The sequence below is a fragment of the Zonotrichia leucophrys genome, chromosome 7 (genome assembly GCF_028769735.1).
Source record: "Zonotrichia leucophrys gambelii isolate GWCS_2022_RI chromosome 7, RI_Zleu_2.0, whole genome shotgun sequence".
NCBI lineage: Eukaryota > Metazoa > Chordata > Aves > Passeriformes > Passerellidae > Zonotrichia > Zonotrichia leucophrys.
This window is the reverse complement of record NC_088177.1, coordinates 2,497,814-2,508,549: the sequence shown is the minus strand read 5'-3', so window position 1 is coordinate 2,508,549 and position 10,736 is coordinate 2,497,814. Positions and strand designations below refer to the sequence as shown.

At 39.4% G+C, this 10,736-nt stretch overlaps 1 long non-coding RNA gene across 2 annotated transcripts; it reads left to right on the top strand.

The window, feature by feature from the left end:
• Positions 1-8,590: 8,590 nt before the first annotated feature.
• Positions 8,591-9,972, top strand: LOC135450605 (uncharacterized). Of its 2 annotated transcripts, none has more exons than XR_010441102.1 (3): positions 8,591-8,722; positions 8,823-8,923; positions 9,509-9,972. It is a non-coding gene; the product is annotated as an uncharacterized LOC135450605 (long non-coding RNA). The 2 variants fall into 2 exon arrangements; XR_010441103.1 differs by lacking the exon at positions 9,509-9,972 and adding an exon at positions 9,002-9,415.
• The last annotated feature ends 764 nt before the right edge of the window (positions 9,973-10,736 follow it).

Sequence of the window (10,736 nt, the reverse complement as noted above, 5' to 3'; positions counted from 1 at the left end):
TGTCCCATCCATCCCTGCCCTCTGGCAGTGGGAGCCGTTCCTGGTGTGCTGACCTGCAGCTCCTCTGGGATTCCCTTCTGTGAGAAACGCCAATCACTTAATTTTTAACAAGTCTAAAAGTTTAATAGTAATAAAATGGTTATAAAAATAGTAATGCAATTAGAGTAATAATAATTTGGACAAGTTGAATTAAGACAATATGAGACAATAAAGTCAAAGACTTATGGATGTCTGGGCACCTTTTTGTGGGCAGCACAAGCCTGAAAAAGGACCCACGTTAACAGAGGATTAACCCTTAAAAACAATAACTTGTTGCATATTCATACACCTCAAACATGATGCATAAATTCCATTCAAACACAGGATTCTGTCTGGGCAGTGTCAGCTTCTTCCTCTGAATTCTGACAGCGCCTTCAAGGCAGGAAGAAGTTCATTTCTTCTGATAATGGATCAATAAATTCTCTTTCTCTGAAAGATTCAGGTGTCCTGTGGCTGCTATCTCACTGCCAGTCCTTTCTTTAAAAAGTATCCTCCATAGCATAGTTTCTATTTTAACATTATGTTATAACCTAAAACTATATTTAACACACTACTTTAGAAAATTAGTACAGCATCACTTTCTAACACAACACACATAATATTCATTGTAATATTTGCAAAAAGCCAATCATAAAATACACATTTTTCACACCTTTCCAACCAGTTCCTGATGGATTTCTCTGCTCACACCATTCCAAGGAGCCCTGGATTGCTTCTCTAAACTCTCTAGTATATAAATAAGACTTTTTTCAACACTAAAAAAAGGCTTTTATTCAAATGCCGGCATTAGGGATGATTGCAGAAAAACTAACAAAATTATTCATCAATAATCAATTTGATCGATTGATCAAATCAATATTGATATTATTGATGACAGACAATGGATTGTGCAGAATCTGTGGGTGGAATCAGTCCAGAAAAACACAGAGGCATCATCCTCAACGAACCTGGAGTGGCTGCAGTTTTCTCTGTTTATTTATTTATATATTATTGAATAGCAGATATTTTGGGAACACCTCTGGAGTTAATGCATCCCGAAATGAAATGAAGTTTTCCTCTCAGATTTCACACACAGGCTCAACCTACTTCCATAATAACTCCAGGAGCCTGTCTGCTCACTTCGTGCTAGATCAAAGCAGAAAGGCAGGATTCAAACCCACGATTTTATTTAGTTTATTCCAAGAGCTCCACTAAATTGCCAAAGAAACAACACCCAATAACAAACAACAAAATGCCAAAGAAATAACACAGAAAATATCCATTTAAAATATCCATTTTTCCCCCCTCAAATCCTGAAATTAATCCATAATTAAAAAATATGTGAGGATAAGCAGTCAATATTTTTATTTTATATTTACAGTGTGTTTGCATTCTGTCCCTTTGGCTACAGCTCTATTTTTAGAATGCTGGGCAAACTTATCACTGTTTTAGTGATAAAGCACTAATATATCAATATAACATTATTATTAAGTTCCTATAACTTCCTCTGCACACAACCTGCTGGCACAGAGTAATTGAAGCACAATATTTGATTTTTAAAAGGCAACTCCCAAGAAAACAAACAAGACCAACCTTGCACTGTTTAGAAAGGTCATGGATGAGAGCAGTAAAATTGCCAGGAGTAATTCTGGGGCTTGGAAGGAGGAAAATTATTCTCCTTCCTTTGCATATGAATAATAATGGTTTCTTTTTTTACATAAAACATAAGAGTGAAGGCACCACAACAATCACCAGAAGCTGTTCTGGAATTCCACAGCAGCACCACTTCTCACCACTCTGCAGAGCTTAAAAGTCATTTATAATTTTGTGTATTGCAATGTAACGCAAAACTTTCTGTCTCACCTGTGTGAGGCTGAGTAAAAAAAACCTCAGTCACATTTTGATATGCAAAATTCTACAAATCCTGCCATCACCCCCACCAGCACATCCCATTGTCCATCCCTGTTCTGTAAAACTTTTCCAATATGCAGCAAAAAAAATTTTGTGCGTAATTCCATGAGTGAAATTTTCAGCAGAAAAATTTAAAGTTTGTATCATAGGAATAGAGAATTGGAGTAGAAATGTAAAAAAAAATAATATTATCAATTGTAAAAAAGGAATTTTCTATGAAATTTCTATTTTATTGAAATAGAAATGTGGGGAAAAAAAGGAATTATCATTCATTATTTTCCAAAAAAAATCTGTGATGTTTTGAAAACTTTATTGTGGATTGTAGTCCTTAATAACTCCCTCCCCGGCAGTAAAACTCTGCTAGAGAAATATTAAATTTTTTCCTACTAAAAGGGGCATGAACAGAAGAAAGCAACAAATTTTAGTGTGAACAAATTTTCTCTGTTTCCTATGAGAAAATATAACTAAAATCTGACTCTGGTTCAGCTGCCCAAGAAAATTTTCCACCCTGTGAACTGAATCTGATTTAAACACCACCCCCTATCCAGCATCAGTAAAATATTCAGAATTACCATTTCTTAACAAATAAAAATTCTCAATTTCCAACTGCAAACGAAATATCACAATTCCACAGCAGCTTTCTGAACAGATTTATTCAGAAATAAATCTTAAAAGCATGACTGAAGTTTTTCAGTCAGTAAATTCTATTAGGGAGGGGAATTCATAACTTCAAAATATAGTGCCAAAAAATAGGAAGTTCAGTAATCTGGGTTTAGCCAAAATAAGAAAATATTCCATATGTTGATGAGATACTCATCAAGAACTTCCCAAATACAGCTTTAAATAACTTTATTATTTATTTAATAATAAATAAATAATTTATTAATAATAATTTAGCATTATTATATATAATTTATTGTATATTGTAGTTTTTATTATTACCATTATTAATATATTGATTCTATCCAAAACCATCCAAAAGTTCTTGCTGGAAAATCCTTCATATGTTCAATTCTGGCTGCTCAATAAATAATTCTTGGAAAAACTGATGCTCCTTGGGCTCTGAGCAGCCCTGAATTTGTTGCTGCTTCTGTGACTACTCAGTTATGATAAATATGCTGCAATTAAATCCAAGAATGTCCCGAGACCTTCTCTGATAATTTTAATTGTAGCCACCAGAAAAATGCAGTTTTAGTGCATGATTCTCATTAACGGGACATAGTGAGCTCTCAAATGTCACTGACAGCTTGTGATGTTTTATTTGGGTTCCCTGGGGAAGCCCAGGGATGAAATTATTATTATTATATATATATATATATATATATAAAACCCTACTAAACAAACAAGGGTTTGGGATTTTTTTTTCCTTTTTTATCAGGTCATGAAATGGAGAGTAACTTGTGGCTGGGGGTGGGTTTATTGTCCAAGTTATGAGTTCAGGTGAAACAAACAAAGAATTTTGTTTGTTGCTGGAATTTCTGGCACGTTTGACCAAGAAAATGAACTTGCCCATGGTGTCCAAACTGAAAGGGGCTCAGAGAGTTATGAGGGAAAAATGTGGGAAACAAACTTCATCCATCCTTTAAGTCACTCCAGAAGTGATTTCTTTTTGATACTCAGGTTGAAACACTTCTCAGTTTGAAAGCAAAACCACTAACAATGACTTTATTTGATGTTTCCAAGGTTTTAAAAGTCTTTATTTCACCAAAATGATTTGTTCTAATTTCATAAGTGAAGTTTTAAGCAGTGCTAATGAGCCCAATTATACTCTCTTGGTCAGTAAAGTGCCAGACAGCAACATCCCAATTGGAACTGCTCCTTCCCATCTTCCCATTTTCCCCCAGAAGTGTTGGCTCCTGAAATTTGGATTTCAGGATCGCTCCTGTGCTGCAGGTTCCCAAAATCACACATTTTATTTAATGCCTGACTCTTTGGTAATTGCTGCTATTCAGTCTCACACCAGCTTGAATGATTTCAGCTTTTAATGTGCCTCATCTCATTCTGAGGCACATCAATCCGGGAGGAGATCGCAGCACCTTGAAATCCTAATGCTTGTCACACTCTTTAATCTCCTCTAAAAGGTCTTGTTCCTTGTGTGCTTAAATCTCTTAATAGCTTTTCCCTCTCCTCAGGTTTTTACTTTTGTGCAACCCATTCTAGTTAGGCTGGAGTTTGTTTAATTTTCATTTCAGTGAAAAGCAGGAGCAATAATCTAAAAGCCTGGATTATTGCTGTATTAATAAAAAAAAGGTAAAAGTGCTTTTTCTAAAAAATTACTTTTTTTTCCTCCCCAAGCATGAAACTCTCTTAAAAATGCATCTGTAGGAATAAAATAAACTTTTTAAAATGTAAAAAACCTGCAAGAACTTACACTTGGTTATGTCTGAGGATCACTTGGAGCACAGCTGGATCTCACAGCTAAATTTCTGACATTTTGGAACAGTGGGGATGATTGACACTGTGCTGCTAAACACCTCTCACAATAATGAGATTATTCTTTTATCCAGACTCCTTTTTATTCTGTTGCCCATTTAGAAATGCTTACCTGGTGCTGTTTTATCTCCTTGCACCATTCCTGCTCTGGCCAGGCTGCTGAGGTTCCTACAATGCACTCACAGTGGGAGGGGATCCTTACAAATTCAGCTACAGCAGAACTGATTTTTGCCATTTGCCTCCCAATATTCCAGCACAAATCTAATTCAAAAGGATTGCTCCATGGAGCAAACCTGCAGGGCTCCCCAAACCCCCCTGGAGATCAGCCACACTCCTTGGGACAGCATTTTAAGGCTAAGTGAACACCACCTGCACAAGAGCAACAGTTGTTAAAATCATATTTCTCTGGAAAGTTAAAATTATGGTTCTCTGGAAAGCTGCTGCTGTCACATACAGATTTTTTAAATATTTTACTCATTGCTCAATCCACTCAGGTGTTTCAGATTCATCAGTGTTCGCTCAGACCTTCAGCTATCTCCAGGGTACACAGAAACACCTGTGCCACTCAGTATTAGGTACCTGCTCTGTGATACATAAAAAAACCCCAAAATTACATTAAAATGCATAAAATACATTGTATCCCCAATGTGAAAATCTTACACAATCTTTAAAGTTTGGGGCTTTTTTTCCCTATCATTGTTATCCAAAATGCTTAATGATAATTGCCCCCAGTTTTTGAGGCAGCTGCAGTTCAGCCTTTATTTGAAGGCAGTGACGCTTGGTGCCTTGAAGAGCTCTCACACAGAGCTTTAGCAGCAACCAGGGATGGGGCAGGGTTAAAATATTGTCTTGTTTTTTTTTTTTTTACTGTATTCTAAACTCTTAAACTCTGAGTTTCCCAGCCTGTGCTATCACACACTTCTAGCCAAACTCCACACCCACAATCCCAGTTCCACCATTCCATTCTGGAAGCTTCTCCACAGCCTCAGGTCAATGCAGTGTTTTCCTGGGGTCAGTGCCTGCCAGCACAGAAAGGCTGAAATTCTCAGCACAGAAATCTGAAATTGCCAGCACAGAAATCTGAAATTCTCAGCACAGAAAATCTGAAATTCTCAGCACAGAAAATCTGAAATTCCCAGCACAGAAAGTTTCAAATTCTCATCCAGAACTCCAACACATTCCCACTTTGCTCTCCAGGAAAACCTGCCCCTTGTCCCTCCAAAACACAGCACAGGGCTGGTCCTGCACTTCTCCACAGCTCTTCCTGTTTTCTTTCAAAGCTCTGAGGCAAAGGAGATTAAAATCAATACCTGGGGTGTTTATGAAATCTCACCTGGGCAGTGCAGGAATCCCACTCTGTTCCTTCAAAGGTGAGACTCAATTTCTCTGTCAAAATATTTACCCAAATAAAGGATCCTCTGCCAAGGTGTTGGTATCCCATTTTGTGAGAATTTCCATGCAGTGTTTCAGCTGGGACAGAGGGGTTTTTCAAAGAATTCCAGATTGCTTTGGGTTGGAAGGGACCTTAAATCACATCCTGGAAGGCAGGGGCACCTTCCACTATCCCAGGGTGCTCCAAGCTCCATCCAGCCTATCCAGCCTGGCCTTGGACATTCCAGGGATCCAGGGGCAGCCACAGCTTCTCTGGGAATTCCATTCCAGGGCCTCCTCACCATCCCAGCCAGGAATTCCTTCCCAAAATCCCATCCATCCCTGCCCTCTGGCAGTGGGATCCATTCCCTGTGTCCTGTCACTGCCTGCCTGTGTGAAAAATCATTCTCTCATTTTTCTGCAAGCCCTCTTTAAATCCTGAAAGACAAAGACAAGGTCCCCCAGAGCCTTCTCTGCCCGTTTGACCTCCACACACCACTCCTGTAATTAAGACCTCACCAAACAATCAGGAGCAGCTCAACAACCACCTCCACGCTGAGGCTGAGCTCAGGTGACACCTGAACTCCCACATTCTTCCTCCCAAACCCAAAGAAATGCGATTCTGGAGCAAAACTTCTATTTTCTGTCAAAACTTTCCAGATTTTGTGAGGAAGGGAAGTTCTGAGTGTTCCATAACCAGGATTTCTCTTCTCCTCTCACTGTTCCAGCAGGAGCAGAGGCAATTCCAGAGCTTTGGGAAGAAGCTGCCAGTGCCCACCCCTGGCAGGGGACAGGAGTGTTTATTCCCCCTGAGTGTGTGGGATTTGAGCAGAGCCACGCTCAGGGGACCAGAGCAGTGTCACGTGTGTCCCCAAGCAGGGCTGGCTGCCAGGACCTGAACCTGTGGTTCCAGAGAGTCTACGTGTCCGTCTGGGAAACCCAACCTGCTGCCTGGGGCATGAAACCATCCCCACTTTAAACCTGCCAGCCTTATTCCTCTGGAATGTCCCTGTGCATGAGTGGAATAGCCAACCCTGCGGGATAAGCACATGGACTGGATGCTTTGCCTAAAATGATCAGAAGTAAAATAACTCTGCTGGCATTTAAATCACCAGAATTCCCTGCAAAGGCAGCCCTGAGAGGAGCAGCCCATGGATTATTCCATGTGCTCCCAACCCCATTGCAGGTCACCTGCAATGAAAAAGTTGTCCCATGGACACATGTGTTGGAGATTTTTTCAGGGATGGCTTGGAAGGCAGCTGTGAGGAGCAGGTTCTCACAGCCTGTTTCTGTGAACAGCAGAGGTTCTCAGGTTGTTTTTAATTACAAGTAAAAGTGGCAAACATGAAGGCCTTGAGAGCCTTGCACATCAGAGTTCTCAGGCAGCTTTCTCATAACAAGTGGATGTTCTATCTTTGGCTGTTTTGGGAAAGCAAGAATAATTTTGAGAACCCAAATCTTGGTATTGGAAACATAAGGAGGAGTTGGTGTGTAATCTCTGACCTATTGTGAGCTCAGATTTTGCAATATGCATGAACTTGATTAACACTGTTATAAAAGGTGATTGATTGATCAATAAAGTGGAGTCGATGCTGACCAATGCAAGGTGGGTCATCTCCCCTCTAACTTCAATACACATGGCCATGATAAACCTGGATGGAATTCCATCTATTCTGTAACAATTAATTGGGAATGTTGCACCCACAGAGCTGCCTGAGCAGAAAAGGAACCATCTCAAACAGCTTTAACAATTGCTAAGTGTTGATTTTTGCCATGATCAATTGTCATTGACAATATTTTATTCATTTTCCCAACTACCAGCTGCTGGTTCCTTTGTTTTTGTTTTTTGTTTTGCTTGGGTCAGGGTTGGGATTGAAAGTGTTCGAGATGTTATTTCATGCTCAGATTTAGATGTTTATTATTTCTTATCAATGTCACAGTCTTACAAGCTGTGAGTTCTATAGCATCTTATTAACAAGCTACAAAATGTCCCTGTATTTATCTCTACATGGTCTTTTGAGGAAAAACTATTTAATTAAGAAATGACACCTAAATTATTTTTACTTTTAATCTAATAACTAATTACTTATGTCTTGTAATGTGGACTTTTCTGCCTAATTACAAAATACTACCCAAACTCATGAAGAAGGTGAAGAAGGACTAGCTACTGTTCTGAAACCTCTTGGTTTTTATATTTTATATTTTTTTAATATATTTTATTTTTTATATAATTTTTTTAATATTTATTTCTATATTCTAAAACCTTAAACTCTAAGTTTCCACCATGTGATATTACACACTTTTATTTAAACTACACACTTATAGTTTCAGTTCTATTAATTAATTTTGGAAGCTTTCTCTATGGCTTCAGGTCAAATTTAGTGTTTTCTAAACACTAAATTTGAGGGTGAAATTGAGTGTGAATTTGAGAGTGAGGGTTTGTGCCTTTCAGCACAGAAAGTTCAAAACTCTTTGTATTTAGGGTTCTAACAACCAAGTGCCTTTAAATATATTTCAATCACTGGTGATTAACAGCTGCAATAACCATAATTGGGTCACTGCAGCTTTAATCCCCACTTTCACACCTAAACCTAAACAACTGAAAATGAAATCAGAAACAAAGCAGCAAAACACACCTTTAATTTCTGCAGCAGCAGCGCTGCTCCAACCCTCCAGAGGTAATTACCATCCTTAATAACTCCAGATATGATTGAGGCTTTTAACAAAAGGAATGCTGCCTTGGAAGCCTCTGCCACGACTCAGAGTGTGACTGCTGTGAGGAGTTGTCAGCTGAGGAATAAATGTGCTTTATTAATGATGGGGACGTGAGGGGATGTGCAAACCCTGCCCAGGAGGAGCTGGGAAAGGTGACTTTTGTGACTTTTTGTGAAAGGTGACATTTTTTGACTTTTACAGGGAGGAAGTTGCACAAGAGGCCCCAGGCAAGGCTGAAGGGAAGGATTTGGAGCCACGACCCCAAAATCAACAGGTTTGGCAAGGAGGGTTTGGGTCGGGGTTATTTGTGGGTAGGAATGGGTTTCCTAAATATCGAGCAGCAATGTTTCTAAATATTATTGTTTAAACAACAGCTCTTTCCACATCCAGTGTTGGTGGATGCTGCAACCAGCAATCAAACTATTAACCCACAGTTTTGAGGTTGGAATGAGTCAAATCAGGCCCAGTTTATCAGGTAAGATAATTCCATTTTTGTACACTATCAATTCTCACATTTCCTGTTTAATAACTCATGAAACCATTTTTATTTCAGCCCTGGGAAAGGCACTGCTGGTGTTGAGTTTGAAAAATCAGGGATGTTAATAAATGCCTGAGATAAAGGAGCTGTTTTGTGAGTTTTCCCCAAAGGATTTTGTGTAACTCAGCACCAGGCTGCTCTTCTGTGTTTAAGACATGGAGCAATCCAAAATCACCCACTCAGAAATGAAACAGCATTGCAAAAAATTACACCAAATTATGTTATTTCCAGACAGTAGCACAGTACACCTGTAAGGATGTGATCAAAAATTAGGAATATCCACATCTCCAAGTAACAGTCCCAAAAAGAAAATTCCCCTGATCCTGAGAGATGCTCTGCAAATCGCTTTGTATTTTGAATTTCTAAAGCAAATACCAAAGCAGTGATTATGATCTGCTAATGACTTTTCCACCTACTCCATGAAACTGTTTAACAACCTCGAGCTAAAAGTTTGAACAGAAACCATTCGTTTGCCTGGGATACTTTCTCTGGAATGTTTAAAGACATATTTTTTTTTTTTAGCAGGAAGATTATAGCGAATAATAAAAACTCTGAAAATTAACCTTGCAAAGCATTCCTGCTGGAAGCTCCTCCTGCAGGATGAGGCTGTGCCAAGGCCGGCGGTGGGGATTGCTCCCAGGGGAGCCATCGGCTGCAGGGCTGGAGCTCCACAATCTCCCCTTGCCCTGCAATGGTGTCCACATGTGTGCAACGTGCAGGGAAAACACTGATGGATTTATGGAGGAGAAGGAATATTGTGCAATTGTTTATGGTGTTACAATGTTTTTCACTTTTTTGTAATATTCCTGACCAGTGCTGCTCGCTGGAATGAAAGCTGTGCCTTGGCTTCTGCCCACCCTCGCCTTCCTGACATTTACATATTTGCAATAATTATTCCTAAATACTACAACAGGTACTGTAGAAAACCCTTTCTGTTTCTCTCTGTTGTTTAAAAGCCATAAATTTTTTTTAATATAAAGGAAGCCTGTGACAAACTAGGAAAGGAACATGTATTTCCTGAATCTCTCAAGCACTGATGGCTTCCAGAAATTATGTCAAATTCACCTTTTCCATAAGAAGAAAGGAAAGATGTTTGACACACAAAATCCAGGATGACACAACCCTGGAATGATTTGGATTGGAAAGGACCCCAAGGCCCATCCTGCCGTGTGCAGGGACACCTTCCACTGTCCCAGGGTGGTGTCCCAGCCTGGCCTGGGACACTCAAGGGATGGGACAAATCTCAGAAATATCAGATGGATCAACATCAGAAATCACCATCCACCAGAAAAAGGGATTGTAAGAATGTGAGGACAGAAGAAAATTAGAGAAGAGGAGGCAGAACAGGCAGAGATAGCAGCAAAGTTGTGCAAGAAGTGAAAACAAAAGGCCTCAATGCAGCATTGACTGAGGGGAGAATTCCTCTGGGAATAATCACATTTATTAAGGAAAGGAAATTCTGACAGAGCTGATTGAATCCATATCCCAGGCAATCTGTATTGTACATACACCAGGTACAGCAGCACACCTCACAATTAAGCTGTTCACCCACAGAACGGGGTAAAACACCATGAAACAAAATCTAAATTTAAATTCAAAATCCACAAACCTCAGTGATTGTTGTGCCTTGAGCAAGTGGTCAGTGTGAATTCTCAGAAATTCTCCCAATCTCACTCTTCCAGCACTCTCTGCTCCACTACAAATTATTAAAAGTGAGCTTGTGACAAATTATTAAAAGTGAGTGTGATTA